The sequence below is a fragment of the Artibeus jamaicensis genome, unplaced genomic scaffold (genome assembly GCF_021234435.1).
Source record: "Artibeus jamaicensis isolate MK-2021 breed Jamaican fruit bat unplaced genomic scaffold, CSHL_Jam_final contig_415, whole genome shotgun sequence".
Taxonomy (NCBI): Eukaryota; Metazoa; Chordata; class Mammalia; order Chiroptera; family Phyllostomidae; genus Artibeus; species Artibeus jamaicensis.
Genome location: NW_026521823.1, coordinates 14,277,879 through 14,302,371, shown reverse-complemented (window position 1 = coordinate 14,302,371; position 24,493 = coordinate 14,277,879). Strand labels below are relative to the sequence as shown.

General features: G+C 35.6%; 2 pseudogenes; both read left to right on the top strand.

Moving 5' to 3' along the window:
* The first annotated feature begins 8,082 nt into the window (after positions 1-8,082).
* LOC119044089 (rac GTPase-activating protein 1-like) lies at positions 8,083-10,462 on the top strand (annotated as a pseudogene).
* An 8,978-nt stretch (positions 10,463-19,440) lies between these two features.
* LOC119044088 (F-box/WD repeat-containing protein 11-like) lies at positions 19,441-22,220 on the top strand (annotated as a pseudogene).
* Positions 22,221-24,493: the final 2,273 nt, after the last annotated feature.

Here is a 24,493-nt window from a genome sequence, read left to right as displayed (position 1 = left end):
CCCTTTCTTTTATGGTAATGCAATGGTAGCCTGTTTTCACCAGATCTGAAATTTTTATATGCACATAATACAATAATAAACTCCCCCTCTATGGCCTATGGTTTCTAATTTAGAAATACAGATTTTTAGAAGGGAATTATAAGGATTTGTGACCCATAGGTTAATGATAAGGATAGCAAGAAGTCTTTCATAACCCTTGTGTCAGAAAAAGATTTTCTGGTTGTTATGTATGCAAAGCCAAACCTATACCATTTGGAAAACAAAGTTAATTAACATGAATGATGCTAATCTAATTTTGGATTAATTTTTACATATTCATACACTGATAGATTTGGTGTTTGGGTAGATTCCAACAGACACATGACTATTGAGACAAAAGGAAGCATTAAAGAGCACAGTCCTCTTTTTATCATCATAGCACAGCAGAAAAATCAACAGTTAATAAAACGGTGCATTTGCCAGAAGACATAAAACACTCAGATCAGACAGTCCATCAGTCAAGGTGGCTACATCTTCTGGTAACAGTAAGTTTTAAACATGCTGAATTTCAACCCAAGAGCAGCCTTACTCTTGCCCAGGTAAAAATAGTGAATAGAACAATAGGTGCACAGAGTCCTCCTGTGCCCCTACCCAGTGGACACTCTTTTATCCTCAACATGTGACATTCAGGTCTTCCCAGTCTTCTCCATCCAAATAAACTGAGTTTATACTGGCTTGACCAAAATGTTTGTTTTCTTCCATAAGATGGCTGTTATAGCACTTAGTTGTCTTTAACTTCATTTGAAACAAAATTTTTAAGATTTTGTTGTGTCATATCAGTGTGCATTTAGAAAAAAAATCAAAATTGGTGAACTTTTGTATGGTCATTTGCATATTGAAGATGAAAGAAAATAAGTAACATGTTTAGCATTTATGCTTTATTATTTCAAGACGGTAAAAGGCACAACTGAAACACATACAAAAAAGATTTATGCAGTGTATGGAGAAGGTGTTGTGACAGATCAAACATGTCAAAATAGTTTACGAAGTTTCGTTCTGGAGATTTCTTGCTGGACAGTACTCCATGGTTGGATAGACTAGTTGAGGTTGATAGCAATCACATTGAGACAGTATTTGAGAAAAATACCATGCAGGAGATAGCCAACATACTCAAAATCCCCAAATCAATTCAGGTATTGATGAAAATGGAAAAAATACAGACATTTTGGCCAACCCAAAAGATGAAAGAAAACTTTACATTAATGAGTGGGAGCTGAAGGCAGATGCATATGTCCTATGAGAAGATAATGGAGCCTGGAACTTCAATCCTGGCAAAGAATCAGGATGAAACAGGTCTCACACCCACTAAAGACCAGTGGTAAATGTACTCTTGGTGAAGTCTGGGACTGTTAACTCTGTTTACCCACAGTGGAGGAAAACAAAAGAAAAACAACTATGTCCTCACAGACTTAGGTCCATAGTTCGTTATTTGCTTTTTGAAAGAGAAAAAAAATAGAACCAATTTTATATCCCAAAACCTGATGCGTGCCTGCACTGTTAACATTACTATGCAGTCCCGTTGAAAGTATCCACAAGCAATATGGCCTCTGAGTTGTGATCTGTATGAAGGAGCTGACATGTGAGGCAATTATAAAAATGCTTGAAAAAATGAGTAAGTGTAGCAAAAGAAAAACTCATATGAAATGTGAACCCCAAGAATAAAATTACAGTGGACAAAAAGGAACTCAAACCCATGGAGAAAAGCAAATAAATCTAAAACAGACAGATGTCTTGAAAATAGCAGAGTGCTTAGAAAATATTGAAGTGTATTTCCAATGCTTAGAGTGACTATGAATAAAAGAATACCTATAAAGCAAGATCAGAAGGTAAGAAAAAAGAACAAAATTAAAACTATGGGAGTGGGAAAATGCAATTATTGGAATGAAAATAAAAGAAAAATTTAAATGGTAGTCTGGGAACGAGGAAAGACGGAATCAATAGTTAGAATTAAAATAGTCATCCAAAATATTGTGAAATTAAAAAAAGAACATAAAAGTTAGTTTGAGTAATTCTGAATTATATTTAGTGGAAGTTTCAGTAGAATGAAATGAAATAACTGGGAGAGAATTCAAATTCACATAGGCAGCAGTTCAAATTTTCTCTAATTGACAAAATATATACATTAGCATAAAATAAATCCCCTGCTGAATGACACAAATGTAGGGGCAAAAAGCAGTAACCAGAAAAAACAAGTTATAAAACAAAATTTCAAGGAAAATGGCAAAATATTAAAAACTACTAGAATTAAAAATCTATAATCTGATGTAGAAGTTTTTTTTAATAATGAAAAATAGGTACGATGTCACTGTAGTGAAAGAAAATAAATCCCAGTCTTTGAATCTATATCTAGATGAACTAACATTTTACTGAGGAAAATAATTTTTCACTGATAGATTTTATTATTTCAGACATTTTCTCAAAATTTACAGTGATATACTGGACAATAAAAAATGAACATTTTTAAAAGTAAGGAGCAAAAAATAATGGTGAGGAGAAATATAAACAAAACATGGCAATATGTCAGATTAAGTATGGGCAGTTTTCAAATAAAAAAAGCCATTTTTGTTTCTTTTAAAATAAAGTAGAAATGGAATTTTACAAAAAAAAAAAAGCCGGCCTATTGTGAGGGGGTGGTTTGAGAAATTTTATAACATGCTAACCTCTTTAATGTGGATGGGTTAGAAAAAATCATAAAATAAAATGAGCATGTTAAAAATGTAAGGAAAGTTACTAAAAGAATATACATAAAACATTATAGATTTCCAGCACAGTAAAAATGAAAGCAGAAAAAAGGATTAATTTTTAATCTAACAGGAGGCAGAAAAAAGAATAAGTTCCTAATTGTGATTTGCTTTCTTTGGGCAAAAACTGCACATTTTTATCAAGTAGTTAAGGATATCACTATGGAAGACTTATTGAAGGAATTTCTAATAGTATAATAGTTATTATGGAAATCAAAAAGATACTTACAAACTAAAATGAATGTATACAACCTATAGTTTATTAGAGAAAAACAGTGTACTAACTTTAAGTTTCAAATAATATTTGGGGAAAAAATGCAATCTGGAATTAACTGTGGGAAAATGCTATAAGTTATAGTTCACCACAAGCTAAATAATCCTTCATAAAATTTTTAAAAGAAATGACTTTTTGATGAGCTATGTAAAATGCAAATTAAGTAACAAAAGATTCATAACATTTATTCAGCTCTTAAAATGATTCAGAAGCTAGACCAAACATTTCATAGATTATAATTAGCTCATTCAGTCCTAACAGCAACTCTATGACACTTGTGATATTATAATTATTATTCCTACTTTTCAAAGGAAAAAACCCAAGTCATATTGTTTAAAAGGAACCTAATCAAGGTACACAAGTATTAGATGAAGAAACCAAGAGTCAAACTTAGGCAGATTGGTTCCAAAGTGTTCAACCTAAACCGTGTGGCTCTACTGCTCTATACATTGCCTTTCCTCCTAATATGACCAGGCTCCAGAATCTTCTCTCTTAACCACTGTGCAATCTTTCCTTGTATGGTACCATCCTGCTTTACAAGGAATACAATGTGCTAGTTGAGTGGGTTGCCATAGGTTAAAATGTTCATTTTTTTGTCTGCTCTTTCCACAAAAGGTGAGATCTGTAGCCTTTCTTGTGAAATCATGTACGGTCCAGAGGCTTGCTTTGACCAATAAAATGTGCCCTCTTTAAATGCCAAGACCCTCATTGTGCAAGCAAGCACAGTTTAGCCTCCTTGAAGATGAGAAATTGTGCAAAGAGGGACATCACATGGACAAAGAACATCCAGCCATCCAGCAAAAGAGCCCCGGACACATACATGAGGTCATCTAGGACCCTCTGGCCCTATAAATGTAACTGCAACTGCATAGTTAATATGAACAAGATCAACAAAAGAACTTCCCAGCTGAGCCCAGTTTACCAAACTGTGAACTGATAGAAACACGAACAATCAAATGGTCATTTAGAGCTACTAAGTTTTGGAGTGGCTTGAAATGCAGAAAATTCTTCCTGAAATTTTCACGAAACCTTCTGTGATTTTGCTAATCAGACACATCTTGAGTATAGAGTCTATTTCTGCAATTCCCAATTGCAATATATCTTTGACAAGATATATCTAAAAGATGATAACTATAATGACATATTCATATACATATGACGATAAAAAAAATAATAGCTGCTCTAAACTATTAGCATAGATTTAGAAACTCCTGAAAGCATGATCCAAGACTATGCCTCCAGAAATAAATGCTTTATTCCGCCCAGCTGGGCGATTATATCTAGCTGTCAGAATTCTTCAATATGATACTCTGACTGGTAGATTGTGGCTAAAAATGAAAGGAATGAGCCTGAACACTAACTCATGGATAAGACATACAGAGTGTATAGTTGGAAAGAAATGCCAGAGATTGGTTAAATGATTTAAAGTGGACAGAACTGTTGTCAGCTTTATCTCTTACAGTGAAGTGCACCTATACAGCGAGGAGACCAGCAAACTCTGCGTGAGGCTCCACCTCACCGCCCCAATCAAATCCAGGTCAGTGTATGGTTGTCATTCAATGGAAGTAAAGCAAGTTTTGGGCACAACGTTTCTTGTGAAACTTTCTGAATTCTAAATGTATTATCATCCGATGTTGAATCAATGATGGTGCCATAGGCAGCCTGGGGGAAGAAGTGGAATTGATGCCAAGATTTCTATTCTGTGTAACAAAAGATTAATGAGGTAAGAGACACAATGTGGAGGGAAGGAACTGATAAGACTTTAACCACTGGTGGCCAATCCATTTGTGAGGTGGTGAAAATCTTGCCATGGAAATTATAAGATGTAAATATTACTATCGTTAAAAAGGAAAAGAGTCAAACAGTAAAAATGACTCCCCCATAAAAAATAAAGTGACTACAGCTGACTGCATTGGCGATGATGAAACCAGCAACTTGAGATTGAACAGAAAAGAAATTAAGATCAGCATTTAAAAAATATGATTCATATAATGTTTTAATACTCTTTTGAAAATTAACAGCTAATACATTGATGCTTAGATATAGCAGACTGAAGAGGTCTACTGGGATGATTATCTACCTAAAATCAATTGTGACTTTGTCACCCAACCCATTAATGACAAAATACAGCAGTTCTCTCCTCCTCAAGGTAGTAAAAACTGGAGTCAGGTGAGTGTTTATAAAAAAAATGAGAATTGTCCTGTTTCCTGTTCCATGTTAAAATAAAAACTGCCTGTTGAACAAGAAAATACTAAGGGTGGCAACCCCCTTAATTTATTATACAGCAGTTAAAATAGATGGACCCTAATTACATGCCCACCCCCAAGTAATGCTGTGTATAATTCAGAGAAATGCCAATCTTTCCTGTTCAAAAAACAAGAGAGTATTATAATATGGTAGTGGATTAACTTCCTCAGTTACCTTCCATGGAATTTGCAAGTATGTAAAATGTTCAAGCAATTAAAGAAAAGGCAAAGAAAAAAAAGGAAAGTGACATTAAGGGTAATGGCTGAAAAAAAAGATTAAGTCAGCTGGAGTCATTTTACTATATATTTTAAAAAGGGAGGAAATTAAAATAGAAAAAAATAGCCTGGTTACCACAAACCATCTATTTTACAAGTCATCTCCTTCAAAGAATCTTGTCACATTCGATTTATCCTCACTAAGATGAATTTAAAGTAGATAAAATTAAAGAGCTAAATAGGAGAGTTAAAACATGGTGCAACATTTGTCTCATCTATGAAGTGTGGTTCAGATGAGGGGTTTGTAAATGTGTCTCCTTCCGTGATCTGTAAGACTGTGTGAGTTTTTCTTCTTGAACTTGCTGGACACAGGCCTGTACTACACCAGCATTTTTGCCTGTGAGTGTAAAAGAGACTGCAGGGACTTCTGTGGGACTGGGGACTTATGGAGATGCTTCTTGTAAGACAGTCAATGAATGAAATTATTCATTAATGAAATAAAATTTTGCATCAAAATATCAGAACCTAAAATGTATTTACCTAAATCCATGTTTACAAAGTATATGACAGTAATGGCAAACAATACAGTTACCATCTTCAGGTCAAATTTCAACCAAGTTTGTTCTCATTCAGAATAAACCAAATATGCAAAGTGAAACTTCCTAGGTCTATTTTGCAGTGATTATTAGGCATCAGAATTCCCAAGGGGCAGCAGAAAGTTTCTGCTTTGACTTAAAAAATGATAGAAGTGGAGTAATAATATCAATGCACCCTATAACAATTTGAGTTTGACTAATGAGAAAGGTAAGAGGGTCATTGAGATTGAGGGTAAATTAACATGGAATGAATAATGCAATGCACTTGGTAGCAGTGTCTGACATAAATTATCCAAAAGATGCAACAGGCTAATGGAGAATGGTGTGATGCAATTGATTGGACTAGAGCTTTGTTTTCATACTTACAGCAGAAGAAAATCAAACTCCTGTTTGCTTTTATGTGGGTTGAACTTCAATACATGTTTATCACATTGTCTAAGGTATTAAAAAGTTCTACCAAGTAATAAGACTTTTGTGGGCATAAGATCGATGAAGAACAATCTGAATCACTGTCTTGCGGGCATCATATTAATAACGGAATGGGAAAAGGAACAAAAAAAAACATTGACAACAAAAGTTGCCTGTAAGTCTTATGAAAATGTATAATAAATTTTGAAAATTCAAAACTGGCTTACTTCATGAAATTTTGGGAGTCATTTGCCTGGTGCCTCAGAGATCTTTCCAAAACTAGGACTAAATTATTATTTCTGAAAATTTTGAATATGAATAAGTTAGCATTTAGTGAATATATTTTATTCTGAATAATGCACTTTCGCAACTTTTAGAACCATTATTGCCTATTTAAAACAGGCCGAGTGAAAGAAGAACTAAGTGGTTAGGCAAAAGACAATTCAAATGGACACCCGAACAAAGCTCTTAATGTGGGATATGAAAAGTGCTGTAGCACAGGACTTGTCTGGGGCCACTGGGACCATAATATCCAAATGGCCAGATGATATTAGACATTTTACCAACTCAGCTCTACACTCATTGGACTTGGTAAGAGAAGTCAGACTGTGCCTTCATTACAGGGCAGTTACAGGCAATACGATTAGAGAACTAAAAGCTGCCAAGTGTCACTGCTATCTATGCAATGCTCTTTTCAGTAGAAACCATCACTTGGTATTGGGATCTAGTAGAGATAGCATGCAACACTGAAGACATAAAGAATACAATGATAAATTTGCTCTTTTAAGTATCTTGCAAGAGGTTTGTGGATGGGAAAAGATTAGAATAATTCAGGTAAAGTGCATCAGCAGACAATAATATAAACTCTGAGCCTGTGATGGATACAATCATGGCTCTAATGAGGAGGCTCCCCAAGAGAGTTTATTTGTCAACCAAAAACAGTATGTGTGTCTCCACTGTATATAAATGCATATACATACACAAATGTACATTCTGTGTACTATAGGTATTGTCCCAGGAGGATCGTCAAATAATTACCATTTGCATGACAATCAACCACCCTCAGGACTTTTTTCTCACACATCCATGGCTGAATGGCATGATCACATCACTCTGTTTTAGAAAATGATGCAAGCACGGGGGAGGCTGGGATGGGAAAAATAGACAAAAAACTGTACTTGAAAAATAACTAAATAAAATTAATTATATTAAAGGAAAAAAGATATTGACAGCAACGCAATTATAGTAGGGGATTTTAACACCACAAAAAAAAAGAAAAAAAAAGAAAATGATGCAAGCAGCATGATGCACTTATGACAACTCTCAGAAGAATGTGACTTTCAGGAATTCAGCTGGTGAAGGAAAAACTCTTGGAAAAAGTAGGAAAGGACAAATATGTACAGTAGTCTTAATCACTTGCTATATAGTACATTTAGCTTTTAAACAAGAACTAGAAGCTTATTCTAAAGGGATCTATGTGGATTTCCCCAAATTGTTACACAGTGGTGATAGTCTACCTATGTGCTTGGTCAATTGGGTCATACACAATTGGAAAATTAAAGATGCCCTCATGCGGGATCTACAACTTGGGAAGTACTGCTAGAATTTCAAAGAATGAAGAAAAGGTAGTAAAGAATGAAGAAAAGGACCATACATGTTGGATGGTCCTTAAAAAACTAACAGAAAAATTTGAAGGGACCAGAATAGAATGTTTAAGAATACATTTGAGGCCCTGGATGGTGTAGCTCAGTGGATTGAGTGTGGGCTGTGAACCGAAGGGTCCCCCGTTCAATTCCCAGTCAGGGCACATGCCTAGGTTGTGGGCCAGGTCTCCAGTGGGGGCCATGTAAGAGGCAATGACATATTTATGTTTCTCTCCCTCTCTTTCTCACTCCTTTCCCCTCTCTCTAAAAATAAATAAATACAGCCTTTAAAAAATGATACACTTAAGAAAGGCTACCCAGGTGGGGCCTGGTGGACCCAGCTAAGTGGGTTCTGGGGGCTATATGAAGAGAAAGATGGATACCATGATGCTAAGGACTTTGAGGATTTCTGTAAAAAGTGGTAGAGAACAAAGCACGAGCTGGGGAAATACAAGAATCTTTTGGTAAAAGCAGAAACTGAGCATAGTGCTCTGTGTATTAAGCTGAAACATGCATACATGCATTCAAGTGGATGTAGAGGTCAAACAGAGACAGTGAACTGAGGCTGGCTGCGAAAAGCTGAAAAGACAGACTCAGATGATCTGAGAGATGCTCATTTGTGACAAGTATTCAACTAAGTGAGGAGCAAAAATCAACTCTGGCTTTTCTCAAGAGGCCAACTGTCCATTGGCTCTGCTGGGCACAAAAAAACATTTCAACCATTGATGAATCTGGTTCTATTTTATCAGGTATAAGCTTTGACAAGATCAATGAACTGCTGGATTAGGATTCTTTTTAGGTAAAGACTTTCAAACTAAAGAAGAAAGAACAGAGGCACTCAACTACCAACAGGTTATTGATAGTCTCTCAGAACCTGTAAAGAAAGCTTATTCCATTGGTTCCACAGTGGACCAGGATTCACTTTCTGAGTCCATACTTGCAAAAACTACAGTAACTCTTCCTAATGATGGCAGACCCATTGAAATTGCATCCACTATTGAAACTGTGCCATAATGGACAAGAAGCTAAAACAAGATAGGTACTTGACAGCCTTCGAATAGTGACTCCACCTTGACTAGCAGGCAGCTGGAGCCATGAACTGAGACAGACAGTTCCAGCACTCCACAGAGTGACAGAGAGATGCACCTGTGAGACTTTGTCTCTAAGACTATTCTAAAACCTGAATCTTGTGTTCCATGTGGAAAGTGAATAAAGTTTCGCAAGCTGTTTCTGAAATCTTGAGACTGTTGTGTGGTCTCTCAGCCACACTGCTAGGGCTGCTGTCCCCTCCCCTGCATTTCTACCCTGGTAGAAACAAGTGTTAAGACTGGAAAGGGAATGTTGGCAGAATATGTGTTCCAGACTTCTCAAGTAATCCTCTCTATTTTTGTCCACTGAACAAATGAGAGCAAGTAGAGAGGGTTGACTGACAAAGGTCTGTATCAGATCTTAAGATTTGACTTGATAGTAAAAGATCTGAAAGAGGAATTTCAGAGAGTGAAAACTCTACCCGTCCTCTGCAAAGTAGATGGTGCCCTTTCTGTCTGTAGCCTCCTGAAGTACTTTCTTTGAAACCTCATACAACCCCTTCAGATCATTTGGCTAAACAAATCTTTATGGAAGCCACAGAAGTCACAGATGTGGCCAACAGAATAGCCAGCATGTACCAGGCAGTTGGTGAACTTCCCCAGGACAACAGAGGCACCTTGGATTTCCTCATAATTTACTTGAAGGAATGGCTCAGAGCCCAAACGTTAAAAATGGATGTTGCCAATCTAGCTAAAGTCTTTGTCCCTACAATAGTTGCCCATGTTGTGCCCCATCCAGACAATGTTACAGGACAATGTTACAGGACATCAAGTGACAGGATCCAGTGACAATGTTACAGGACATCGAGCATCAGTCCAAGATGGTAGAATGCTTGCTTTCACTGACCTTGGAATACTGAGGTCAGTTCACAATGGTGGAGCAAGAGAACATTGACCTCATGAATGTCATTGAAAACTCAAATGCCTTTTCAACACCACAGACACCAGATTTTAAGTTGAGTTTATTGGGGCCTGTGACAACTCCTGGGCAAAATCTTCTCGAGACTCCTTCACCCAGCCCCCTGGCACAGAGAGTCTGCTTCACCATCATCAGGAACATCCTCAGATTTTGGAGCAAAGGCAAGGATGACAAGTTTGGTGTCATCCAACCTTGCTTCTCCAGCACTCAAGTGAAGTCATTTACTGACTGCAAGAAAAGACACACCTATACTCCCTGTTCTGCAGCTTCCTGTACTCATTACTACTCTTAGCATTCTTGAAACTTTTAATCAAGTTTAACTGTGCGTGGGATATATATTTTTCTAAGAAAAAGGACAATATTTGAAATAGCAGTTCAAATATAAAAGATGAGTCCCACGCAGTTTACCAGACAATGCAATTAGTCTGAATAAATATATATTTCTTTGTTCTCTGCTGAAGTATTGATAGTTGCCTATGAGTTTTCAGAATGACAAGAGAAAAAGATCTTTGTTTAACCTTTCATACAATGGATTCGAAAGGAACAGAGTCCAGCTGACAGTTATCAGATGGATAATAATGAACTATTATTTATAACTTCTAGGGAATTTTTAAGGGTCTTGATAGGCATTGGTACATTCTCTACTCTTTATTGTAAGTGTTATTATTGAAAATGCTCAATAATATTATAAAAGACAGAAACAATGTGAATTTTTAAAATTTGGAGTATGCATATATATTTTCTCAACTTAAGGGACCTCCTTTGCAATGGCTATGATATTCTGATCAGCTAAAAGAGCATATTTTTGACATATTTAATTTACTCTCATCCTCAGAGTAGTGTTTTGATAAAGAATTAAAAATAAGTTAGAATATTAAAAAATAAAAAAGTTTATCTGCATAACAGGTGACTGGATTTAACACTTTAATTATTTCTTTATCTTGTATTGTTGTTCAAGTACAATTGTCTCCATTTCTCCCCCCCATTCTCTCCTATCCCACTGACCCCCACCTTTCACCCTCAATGCTACTCCCTTTTGGCTTTGTCCATGGGTCCTTTATACATGTTCCTTGACAACCCTTCACTTTCTTTAATACTCTAATGAGGAGCATGTAAAATGGGATCATCTGGAGTGCAGAAATAAGAATGCATGTGTAGGAAATGATGCCATACTACAACTTTTTCTCTTTTCCACTTCACAAATTTCTGTTTCAGTTCTACTGTAGCATCTCATGAAGCCAAGACCTTGCTTTAGTTTCTTGGTCCCTACTGAGGGAAATGATGAGCATATGACGTCATCTCTAAGATTTTAACCTTTGCAGTACTTATTCCAAAAGAATTCTTTGGTTGGCTAGAGCTTAAATTGATCTGACTATGCTTGGTATAAAGGGTATCTCTATTACTCACAAATTGAAGAATGTAAACGAATGAAGGAGAAGACATTGGCTCAGTTAACAGCCTTTGCCAATTTTGGCATTGAGGACTATATCTGAAGTCCTCAATTCAGTCCAGGTAGAGTCAGAGTAAATCTTGAAATAAATAAAAACAAGATAAATGGTAGCTTAATATAAAGGCACTTAGAAGTGAGTGATAACACCAGAAAAACCAGATAATATTTGTTCCCTCAAGAGTGTCTCAAGTCAAGAGAATGACCAAAGTAAGTTTTTGATCCCTAGGCAAGACCACCAGCACTACTGCCTTCTAAAAAATGTGCATTGCACTGGAAATGAGGTAGCAACTTTACCAAAAAAAAATTCTTCCAGTGTAATCTGGAAGAAAAAAGGTAATACAGCACTCTCTAATGACCCTACTGAATTTTGATCATTTGGACCATTCTTTTAGTTAAAAGTTTGTAGACTATGGTCACTGGTCAACTCCTTATGTGATAATCTCAAGGACATATTACTTTTGAGCTGTGCAGATCTGTAAGTACACAGCATTTGATCATCTGTGCACTATTAAATAACTGCAAACCAGGCTGACACACTGCTGAAGCAGTTGCTAGAATTTGAGGGGTGTTGTATTGCTGTGGCTTCCTTGGCATGCCCGAGCTTGTGTTCTATTGATCCGAATTTACTAAATGAAAATGTGACAGACTCAAGAGTGGGACTTGGGAAAAGGTTGATGACAAAGAGGGAGGTTAATATAAGGATGATGCAGGGTCCACAGTCACTGAGATTTTCCTCTAGAGACCCAAAGAAGCCCTATTTAGCTTAGGGCTTCTTTGGATCTAAATCTACACATAGACTGAGTAGATTTTAGGAGTAGAATATGCAAATTAATAATTTGCTCATAACTACAGCAAGATCTGTATGTGAAATGCAACTTTGCTAGATGACACTCATGCTCCACAGTAGCAATGGCATGTGTAGTGGTAAAGTCAATACTAACCCCAGTGGTCTTAAAGAGATTTAAAAACCATTGATTTTTAACTAGGTGTTTAGAGCCAAACTAAAATAGCATTTTTGGGAGCATGCCACAAATTTTAGAAGTGCTTATTATCTTATACAGAAATTTTAAAGAGATTACTTTGGCAAGAAACTAGCCAAATTTGGTGACACTTGGAAAGGTGTGTGGAGCACTTATATCCATAAAACAGTGAGGCAATTTTCCTGAGTGACACTTTAGGAGAAGGTGTGACCCCTTACTTAGGATCGGCTGGCTGTTTTCTATGCTGCTAACCATGGAGTCAATTACGTTGTGAAGAGGATAACTGAGTCTGATAAAAGTCCAGCACAGAGAAGCTTCCTCATGGAAATAAATAGCCTGAAAAGCCCAAATTGCAAAGAGGGTCATAGAGAAGCATTGATTAGCAAAGGTTTCCTTATAATACAACTGGAAGGAAAAGGGCAAATATTAGCTACAATAAGTCATACCAGTAGAATGTGAATGGACCATAGTATACAATGATATTTAAAATTCAGTATTTGTCAAAGCTGATGGTAACTGGGTTATGAAGCATAGATTTTGTAGGTCCAAAAATGAATAAACAGCCCTGGCTGGCATAGCTCAGTGGATTGAGCGCGGGCCTGCGAACCAGAGTATCGCGGTTCGATTCCCAGTCAGGGCACATGCCTGGGTTGCAGGCCAGTTCCCGGCAGGGGACGCATTAGAGGCAACCACACATTGATGTTTCTCTCCCACTCTTTCTCCTTCCCTTCCCCTCTCTCGAAAAATAAATAAAGAAAATATTTAAAAAAAAATGAATAAACAATAAGTTTTAATCACTACTCCTGCTATTGGAAATGAGACACCATTGACATGTTGTGAATATATACTTGGTGTGCAAAATATTACTTTAACAATACATGTGGTATTTGTTGGTTGTTTGAAAGATACTGAATAGAAAAGGATATATTCCAACAAGAAATCACAGAATGGAATGTTATTTGGAAAATTTTTTAAATCCTCAGTTCATGTATGTCCCATAGAAATAGAGTTGACTGAAAATAAAATAAATTGATTTTCAGAATAATTATATATATATATGTCTCTCACATTTATTTTTGAGAAGCACAATTAGTGATTAATGAAGAGATAAAAATAAATCAAATTGGTTAAAAGTTTTAAAAACACAAAAAGATGTGACCAAGACTAATATATCTAGTCAATTATGCTAACACTCACTGAATTTTACATATTCTAATGGCTATAAAAAAACTCCCTTTTTTGTCTGCAGTATCAAAAATATATCCTTCAAAAGGGCTATAAAAAGGTATTAAAAGTATGTATGACTTTACTCAGTACTCAAGACTGTCATTAAAGAATTAACAGTGGGTCTGAATTCATATTCCATACCCAAGAACAGTTAAGAATATGACTCTGGATTTATCTTCTTGCAATTCTGTCCCCAGAACTTTGTTGGCAATCTAAGCAATGATGTACCAAGCATATTTTACATGCAGAATTGTTCACTGTTAAACTCCATGGCTAAGTTGTCACTGCCCTGGGGGTGATACAACTTGGCCCAGAAGGCTAGAAGGACTTTTACACTGGGAAAACAGTGTAAAAGTTAGGTGAGGAATGAGAAATTCAGTGTCCCTGAATGGCTGTGCCCTCTGACACTTCTTTTGCATTCAAATGTGCCCTGTGTAGTGAAGAGCCCAGAGAGCCTGTACTGTTTTGAAACCCATGGATACAAATGCTATCTTGTGTAATGTATTCTCATATCCTCTGCTTTTCAAATGAACAAGAAAGTAAGGAGAGACAGGTAGAAGTCACAATCTTTTTGTAACCTAATTTTAGAGGTGATATTCCACAATTCTGCCATATTCTGTTTGTTAGAAGTGAGTCATTAGATCCAAGTCACAATCATGAAGAAGAATTATATAAAGGTTTGAATACTAGGGAGGCAATAACTGGGAATCACTAAGATAAAGATTCAAAATATGTAGTCAAAATTCTGACTGTGTTTAAGATTTTGAAGTATTTAACCTCATATCTTCTATAAATTTATTTTAAATACAATTTATAAAAGCTCTCTTTAAATAGATTTTAAATATCACCATGTATTGTCAAAATATTTGTTCAAATTTATCTGCTTGATAAGTTTTACTTTTAAATGAAATTTTTCCAAGCACGGCAAATGTTTGTCCTTAACTGATTTTATAATGCTAATTAAGATAATTTTGTAATTACAAAATATTTTATATTTATCTTTAGCTATCTGCAGTTTACAAAGTCTGAATTAAAGCCCTGAGATTCTAGTCTAATTCTTAAATGAATGTCACGTCAATTTATACTTGCTCAAAATAAATATTTCTTATAATATCTGTCCTTTTTGTATACAATAATAGGACTCTTTTTGCTTAACCTAGGATAATCTTGAAAGAAATGAAGTAAACATTTCTTAACTCATAGCCCATTTTGTTTTTCAAATACCAGATTTTTCCAGACTGAAATTTAACATTTTTTATTTTAATACACAACACTAAGTTGTATTAATAGTAATACAAATACATAGAAACATTTTTCTTTTAAATATATGGAAAAGTGATTGAAATATATGTAAGGTTTCAATACCTGTGATTATTTTGGAACTCTATGGAAACATGCTGAATATATATATAAAAGTCTAAACTGACTTTTTGATATTCATCAAAATTGATGGCTAAGTTACAGATAACTGAATAACTGATTCAGGGCAAATATTCTGAATGACCTCATACTAATAAGGTAAATAGCATACTCCATTTCACCTCTATTGATGTGCCCAGGACACGAGAAAATGAAAGTCCCAGTTGTGGTGCCCAGTCTGTTTTCCCCCACATACAAATATATCCCAGGCTTTAAAAAAATACCTCTCTGCTTTTCTTAGCCTTTTCAGCACAAAGTAAGCATCTGTGTGATTGGTTGCTGGGTTAAGAGGTTGCATAGATTACGAGATCATGCTACATTTTACATCCAAATTAATGTCACAACTGTAACAAATCGGGATGCTCAGCTATTGTCAAACAATATAGGGCCAAGGTTGGCAAATTAGTTAGTATTAGCATATAGACCTTTTGGCAGGAAAGGAAAGCTCTTTACTTGAAGTGGGGCATTCTACAGAATTTGTCAACTAGAATCTGCCAGTGATCTCATTATCTCATTTGTCTTGTTTAGGCTAAATTGGCAGTAATGTCTTCATGGCAAATGCTTATTTTTACAAATGAGCAGTGAAGCAGAATATGGGAAAACAACATTAAAACAGCTTTACTGAAAGTTTTTAAGGTATTTCTGGAGCTGGGATATTGATCTCTAGCTATAGGAAATTTTCTTTAGTCCTTCCCTTTACTTTATATTTAAAATTTTAGCTATTAGGACATCTTACACAGGAATTAGAGTTCCTTAAGTCTATTGAACAGAAATGCACTGAGCATTAGGAAGGTGAAGGATTTATTTTTGATACTGGATAAGTTAAGGAAGAAAAGCTTATTTTCCATTTTGATTATTTTACTATTGTAAGTCAAAATTTCCTTACATGATCTATTTGGCTAGATCATATAGCCTATGCACCTATGTAGAGATCTATATATTTACAAAAAAAGCACACACGCACACATATGCACACATGATCTCACTATAGCATGATTTGTTCTGATCAATAAATGTAAGACAGCTTATGTCATTAGCTTGTGAACAAGAAATTTTAGAAAATTAAGTAATAGAAAAACACTATTTCCTTTGTGTGGGTACATAGAAACACAGACTTACATGAGCACATACACAGATGCCTCAGAATAGTAAGTATGGTGTATGTGTACACGTCAAAGTACTTTACTGCTAATAGGTATATAAGCTGTTTAATACTTTTTTAAGACTAGATCAGCTAGGTCATACTATATGTAATAAATGAAGTCATATTGAATTCCTAGCAAACAATAATTTAAAGAATATGTTGGTTGATTCATGTAGAAAACCATATGCAGAAAAGCTAGTAAATGCTACATCATATGAATTGTTATAGAATTATTTAGTTCTATAATCTTACATCAAGTCACATTTTTCAAATTACAGTTTAAGGTTTACCAGAGAAGTACTGCCATGCTCTGGAGCCAAGTTTTTATAGATTTCATAATTATGGATCCTGAGAGAAATCTCTGTTCAAATTTGTGGACAAATTATGGAAAAATAGAAACTCCTTGCAAAAATAAAGTAATGAATTTTTTTACTAAAATGAGTAATAACAGAAAAAATAACTATTAGTCACTATCTGTCTTTTATTTAAAACATGGTTATTGAAATATTGTAAGGAAATTCATGATCCACAGTTTGATTTGATAGACAGGAAGAGCCTTGGTCTTTTGTCACAGATATTAATTTATATTGTTTCTTCCTCAGATTATAAGTGAATAAACATCAAAATTCCATTTGCTTCAATGTCACTGACAAGAATAGCACATCACTTAGGTATTATGGTAGAGACTTAATGTTGAAAATGCTAGTAGATTAAATACTGGCCTTAGTGGTTATGAGTGAAAATATTTTAAGTAAATTATTTTCTAAATTTCCCAGAAAATGTACTTCCAAGTACACAAGAAGTAAATCATTTCTAATTATTAAGACATTTAAATCTAAAATTACATTTTTGCCTATTAATATGAATTTTTTCTTTTTTTAAAATTTATTTAATTATTGTTCAAGTACAGTTTTCTGTCTTTTACTCCCAGAAATGTATTTTTATATTAAAAATACAATTTGTTTATAGTTCATATGAAGACAAAAGGAGTAAATGGGGGGGTTACATCCTGGTCTGATTGAAGTTTGATCAAAACATGTGGGTAAACACTGAATTATGCAGAGTGTCCTGCTTTATAGAAAATCTGACAGTGCTTTATGAAGGTTTGACTGACAAATAAAATATATATATATTTAAGGTCTACAGCATGATAAGTTGATAGCATTTTCTTATTTCTGACATAACAGGATGTTCCAGACTCATCTCATGTTTTCCCTACTGACCCTAGAATCAGTTATTTGGCCAGGGGTCAACTTATATATTTTTAGCTTATCTACTTGAACACAATTTCCCATAAAACAAATGTAAAACATAAAAATATCTATGGATATTTTCTGGTTAATGAGTGTGAAGTTGATTTTACTAAGAGGAGAATACCTTCTGTAACACAGAAGAATGATGGAAATACTTCATTTATTGAAAAGACTATAAATAAGTGATAACATTAATTAATGGAGATCAGTTCATGAAATTCAGCATTTTGGTAGACATTTTTAGAGTTAGAAATTTAAAAACCAATTATTTTTTGAAGAATAAAAATACTACTAATAATTAGTATTTACTTTTGAGAAAGAAATATACTTAGCTTTGAGGATGAAGCAAAAGTAGGTTTACACTTGTGAGTATGCAAAACAGAGTTTGTTACTATTATTTTTAATTTTATTCATTTATTTGTTGAGAGAGGAAGGGAAAGAGAAAGAGAGAAAGAGAAACATCAGTGTGTGGTTGCCTCTCATGAGTCCCCTACTGGGCACCTGGCCTGCAACCCAGGCATGTGGCTGGCACTCAATCCACTGAGCCACACCACCAAAGCCAGAGTTTATTCTTATATTATTATTTAACTTTTATATTATTTTCCATATGAACAACTGTAAACTTACTTTGTCCCACCCTGTATAGCTCCTTTTCTTTAACAACACTGCACGGCATTGTGATGCAGAAGATTGCCATCCTAAATGTTCATTCTAAAAGCTACTATGAACTCTTTTTAACCTCAAAAAAACAAGAAGAAAACAGTATCCTAAAAACATGTAGTATATTCAAAAAGGATAACTATCAGTGAATATCAATTACATTCTGGCAAACTCCCAATAAGCAGTACTACTGAAATAAGATTTGGGACATGAAAGTGAATTGCTAAAACCTATTTTGTACACTTTAATTATTTAAAATAACTTGGGAGTAGGATTAAATTACTTTTTTACAAATGGAATTCACTTTTTAACTACCAAATAAATCAATATTTACAAAATGAAGGCATACATGTGTTTATTCTGACATAAAACAATGGCTATAAAATATCTAAAATTGCTCAAGATAAAAATTATATTTTTAAAAATGTGTCAGTATATTCAATAGAGAACTAGAATTTCTTTGAAGTCAGAACAAACTGGGAAGAAAACATTAGGAAAATAAGTGGTTGCTGAAGCTGCTGTATATCGGAAATGTGTACTGTCTGAGGGAACATGCTGAGAATCTGTGAACTGGTTCTGTGCAGGCTGGGGAACTCTAAGAATTCACTCCACATAAAATCAAGATCGAATAAAGGCCTACTCAAAAGGAAAAACAGTAACTAAATATTAATTTTGAAGGCAGAAAGTAAGAAAATTTTATTTTTCATGATCCAAGCTCTTGGTAGAAGTAAGATAAAAATTAGTTCCCATTAGATTTTTTACAACACTGTCTAGATATGGGACTTAAATTCACACCATTTGTCTGGTTAAAAAAAACACAAAAAAATATAATTTAACATATTTCCTAGATTTGTATTTCTTTTGGGTCCCAAGCAGACAAAAAAAATAATCTGTTGTGGGGAACTGACCCTAGAATGAGGTTTCAGAAAAATGCCACAGAAAGTTGCAAATGTATATATACCCCAATTAAGTTTAATAAACTATTAAAAGAAATAAGTCTCCATGAATGATATTCATCACGGAAAACTTAAAAAATACTAATACATAAAAATTATATATTTGAATTATTACATTTTACAGTAGGCTGATTAATGGCTCCCAAATATCTTGACATCTAAATCCCTGGAACCTGTGAAAATGTCATCTTACATGATAAAAGAGGTTCAACAGGTGTGATTAAGTTAAATGTCTTAATATGGAGACATTATGCTGAATCTCTTGTATTCTCTATCTCCTTATAACACCTGGTAGAGTCATAGTCCAGGAGAAGGCAATGTGATGGTGAAAAGCAGAGACTAAAGTGACACAGCAATGAGTTAAGGAATTAAGAAATGACAGCAGCCCGTAAAAGCTTAAAGAGTCAAGGAACACATTGTACTCTAGAGGCATCAGAAAGAACCGGACTTGGTAACATCTTCATGTTAGGCCATTAAGAGCTCATTTTTTTTTTTACTTCTGACCTTCAGATATATGAAGGTCATACCTGTGACCTTCATTATATATATATTGAAATCTGTCAAAACATTATGATATTACAGGACTACATTTTGTAAAAAGTCAGTGTTTTAGACATACAAAAAAAACTATCTTTGTACGTTTACTGGAAAACAGAGGAGAAAGGAATAACAAAGTACATATTCAAACATAATTTTTCTAATTTATAAATTATCTTACATATTATAATATCACATACAATATGGATATATAGTATGTGTACTTCATACACATATATATTTATATAATACACATATCAACCATGATACATATTATATACATATATAAATTACATTATATAATGTAACAATTTATACCATAAAGTGCTGACTCGTATCATTTTTTTATTTAAAATGTTCAGTGGAATAGAACTTTTTGTAAAAAGGAGGAACATGAATACCATGACAAAATAGCATTGACAACGACAATGGCATATGCCACCTTTCATACTCAGTTACCCTAACTTATATTTTGTTCCTTTTTCAAAAATGTTTCATAATACCAGAACTTGTTCAGTGTACTTTCTTCACTTTTATTTATATTGGTTTGTTTAATCATCCTACTCTATCTTGCAACATATACCAAATATTTACCCATGTTTTCTATCTATATCCAGTTATCTTTATAGGTCTAACTTAACTGGTCACATTGTCCATAATTATTCTAGAACTCATGTACACACACCTTTATATAACAGCCTTGGATAAAAAACAGAGACAAAACAAGAGGCAATAAAACAAGTCAGTGGCCAAGGTGGGCTGGCAGCTAGAGTGGGTGTGATTACTGCCTCCATCTCTGCAGCCTCCTCTGGGGCATCCTTGTCTTGCCCTGGACGTTCGCTGGTGAGTGGGGAGAGCCAGGTGAGATCACCAGGATCGTCCTGGGCCCAACGTGGTCTTGAGGACAAGAACTTTGAGCTCATGAGCATTTCAGTTATGGAGGATCAAAATGAGGATGAATCCACCAGGAAAAATACTCTGTGGCAGATAAGTAATGGAACATCATCTATGATTACCTCCAAAAAGAGACCATCAGAAGGAAACTCAAAAAGAAAAATACTTTAAATGTTAAATATTAAATACTTATTAATTCTATATTAAATAAAATTTTAACCAGTGGTCTGAATGAGATCAAGGGGGCTTTGCAGAGCACCTTATTTCCAATTGTGTCATCACCAGCATGGACATACTAACTTGTACCTGAAGCCTGTGTTGCAGCAGGACTGTGTTACCACTTTATCAGAGCAAGACATAGATCATGTAGCAGAAAGCATTCTTTTCTACCTGGATGCCAAGTCTCTGTGTGTAGTAGGGCTGCTATGTAAAGAATGACAGCAAGTGACCTCCAAAAGATTGCTTAGGAAGAAGCTGATTGGATGAGTGGGGCTCACTGACTCTCTGAGGAAGGGGCTTGCAGAAAGAAGAGGGTGGGATCAGCATCTGTTTAAAAACAAACCCACAGATGGCCCTCTCAATTCATTCTATAGGTCCTTATACCCAAAGTTTATCCAGGATGCAGAGGCTACAGAATCTAACTGGCCATGTCTATGACACAGTTTGCAGGGGATTAAGTGCTGCTCTGAAATTAGTGAAGGCATCTACTGACAGTGAAAAAATTATCAGTGGGCTATGAGGTAATTCTATTATGAATTGGGATAAAACCAGCATGGAATGGCTGAAAGTATTAATGGAGCACACTGACTCCGTCCTTTGTCTCCAGTATGATGCATGTATCAGTGTGACTGGCTCTTCAGAGTCTATAGGGAGAGTCTGGCGTAAGGAGAGCAAACATGGGTGAAGTTCTGAACATGTTGATCCATCACGATGAGGCAGTACTGCACTTAACGCTCAGCAATGGACTGATGGTGACCTGTTCCAAGGACCACTTCATTGTTGTGTGGGACATGGCTTCTGCCACCGATACCACTTTCTGCCTTGTCCTTGGCTGCTGCCCTGCTGACAGTGTAGTAAACTTTGATGATTAAGTACATCATGTCTGCCTCTGGTGAAGGGACCCTCAAAGTCTGGAACATAAATACCTGAGAATTGGTTTGTACTCTACATGGGCACAAAAGGGGCATTGCCTGTCTCTAGTACATGGACCAGCTGGTTGCTAGTGGATCATCAGGTAATATCATAAGGCTCTGGAATGTCAAATGTGGAGCGTGGTTAAGAGTTCTAGAGGGTCATGAAAAATTGGTGCAATGCATCTGGTTTGACAACAAAGGGATTGACAGTGGGGTCTGTGATGGGAAAATAAAAACTGGGGACTTGCAAGTTGCTCTTGACCCTCCAGCCCCAGCAAGCACGTTGGGTTTGCACACATTGGTGGAATATTTTGGGTGTGTGGTTGGGCTATATTTTGTTGAATTTCACATCATTCTCGGCTCTCATGATGACACTATTTTGACTGGAATTTCTTAAATAAGACTCCAAGTCCAGAATAAGACTAATTCTCCCTCCATAACATACACTTACATCTCTAGACAACAGGCTGATCCATCCATTTTAGGGTTTCCTACTCTTGAACTACCAACTACGTGTGTACCAAATGCCTAAAGGAATTCTCCACAGCTGAGTTAAACAAAGCTGAAATCAGTTCTAGATGCTGGGTACATGCAAAGCAGGCTAATTCTTCAAGTTCTGGCACTTCTCACCTCTGATTCCAGTCTCCATTTTGAGAAAAATACCATAGCTTCACCAATTTCAAGGAGGACAAGGAGCCTATTTCTTCCCTTTACCAGGGAAACAAATGTAATGCTTCCAATGTAAACTATTTATGTGAAAGGAACAGTCTGTTTTCCAGGATTGACAGTCAAGAGAAGACTTGGCCTCTAATTTGTATTGGTTGCTTTTCACTTTGGTTTGATATTAAGAAACAGCGTCCTTTGGTAAAATTTTAAGTGCCAAACACCCACCCAGAATATCCAGGGCTTCCCTTTTCAGAAAGTTTCCTTTTGGCTTTCCACATCATTCTGTATTCTGACTTGTATTAGGAATATGTTGAATAATGGAAAAGTTTCTCTGGATTATTTTAGAAATATTTTTGGATTATACTTCCTTTCTGAACAAATTCTCTCGATTTAAGGAATTGCAAGCCAGGTTATATTATCTCCCAACAGGTAATAAAGCTCTTTTCTTTTATTCACTGTTCTTTGTACTCCAGCCATCTTCTGATATTTGATAGAATAACACCGTTACACATGGGCTTGCCTCCTAATTTAAAATATTGTACCTGCAGGAAGATGTAATGAACATAACAGTTTAACCTCAAGGTTGCTGGAGCCAGGGCTCCATGCCTGAGACACTAATACAGACTGTTTTGACTCAGCCATGGACTAGGCTCTAGAATCTGATGCCAGCGTTGATATGGATTACCCAGAACTCTTCCTGCAGTATTTACACGGTCTTTTTATTTTGTCATTTTCATTGTGTGTGTGGTGTGTTTCTAATGAAAATCTTTTTTTAAATGAAATTTCTAAAGTTTAACTAAGAACGTTTTATTTGTTGAGCCATATATACAACAGAGAGGTACCTGGATATTTTTTGTTGTTCTTTTCCTCATAAGTACTCCTGAATACTAGTGGTCACTTCCCATGGTATTCACTTTACATCACTGTCAAAGCCATTATTTTGCGTGCTAATTATTCTAAGGAGGGAAGAACGAGAAGGCCCATACTGACTGGCTCTAGAAATCATGCAACCTGTTCTTGTCAAAACGTTAGCGGACCCACTTGCATGTTGGAACCTGTATAGCAGGTCAGGCTGTTTCAGGGGCTCATCTTGAGTGGAAAGGTACTCTGGCATGGTGCAAAGCCTCAAGCCCTTGAGTCCGATCCCCATCATCCTGGTGTCAGTTGCATCTGTGGCCCTGGCAGTTCTCAAAACTCCTGAGTGCTCAGCAACTCAAATGTGTGACTGGCAATGTCATGCTGACCATGCATGGAAAGGACTTCTTCCTGTGCAATCACACTCCACTACCAAAGAGAAGGTCCTTGGGCTCTGGTGTGTTTTGTGTTGAGAAGAGTGTTGGGATCCACGTGTATGTATGTGATTGGTTTTGGGGAAGGCTTTGCTTTTCCCCCTTTTTAAATACATTCTTCTTTCCCACATAACTAAATTTCTGTTTTTGAGAAATTGAGTCTTAAAGTATAAAAAGAAATACTCTTTCATCCATAAAGGAGATGTGGTCGGCTTGCCAGTGGTGGTGAAAGTGAGTAAGTTTTACCGCCCTTCATTATAAAGCTTTCCTAGCAGACTAGTTAGGAGAGACTGGGGACGGGTAGGAGGAGGTAATTCTCCTGAACAAATGAACTTGCTGTTGTTGTTTTTGCATGTTTAATAACAAGGGTCTTATTCCTTGAGAGATCATGGCCCTTGAATGTGCACACAGCCTTTGAACTGTACCTACTAAATTACAGCAGGGGACTTTGGCATCAAGGAATTCTGACTTTCTGGGATTACAATAGTACTCCCCTGCAACACTCCGGACTCAATTTTACTAAACCTTAGTTGACCAACTGTAAATTACTGCTGTATTAATTTTTGAAAGCACTGACATAGTATAATTCTTACTTATAATTAATTATATTTGCAAATTATCTATTTGAAATAAATTTGAGTCTGAACAGCTATTGGAACTGTTATATTGCACAAATATTTTTCATGACAGCTTTGTACCGTGAAATGTGCTTAAT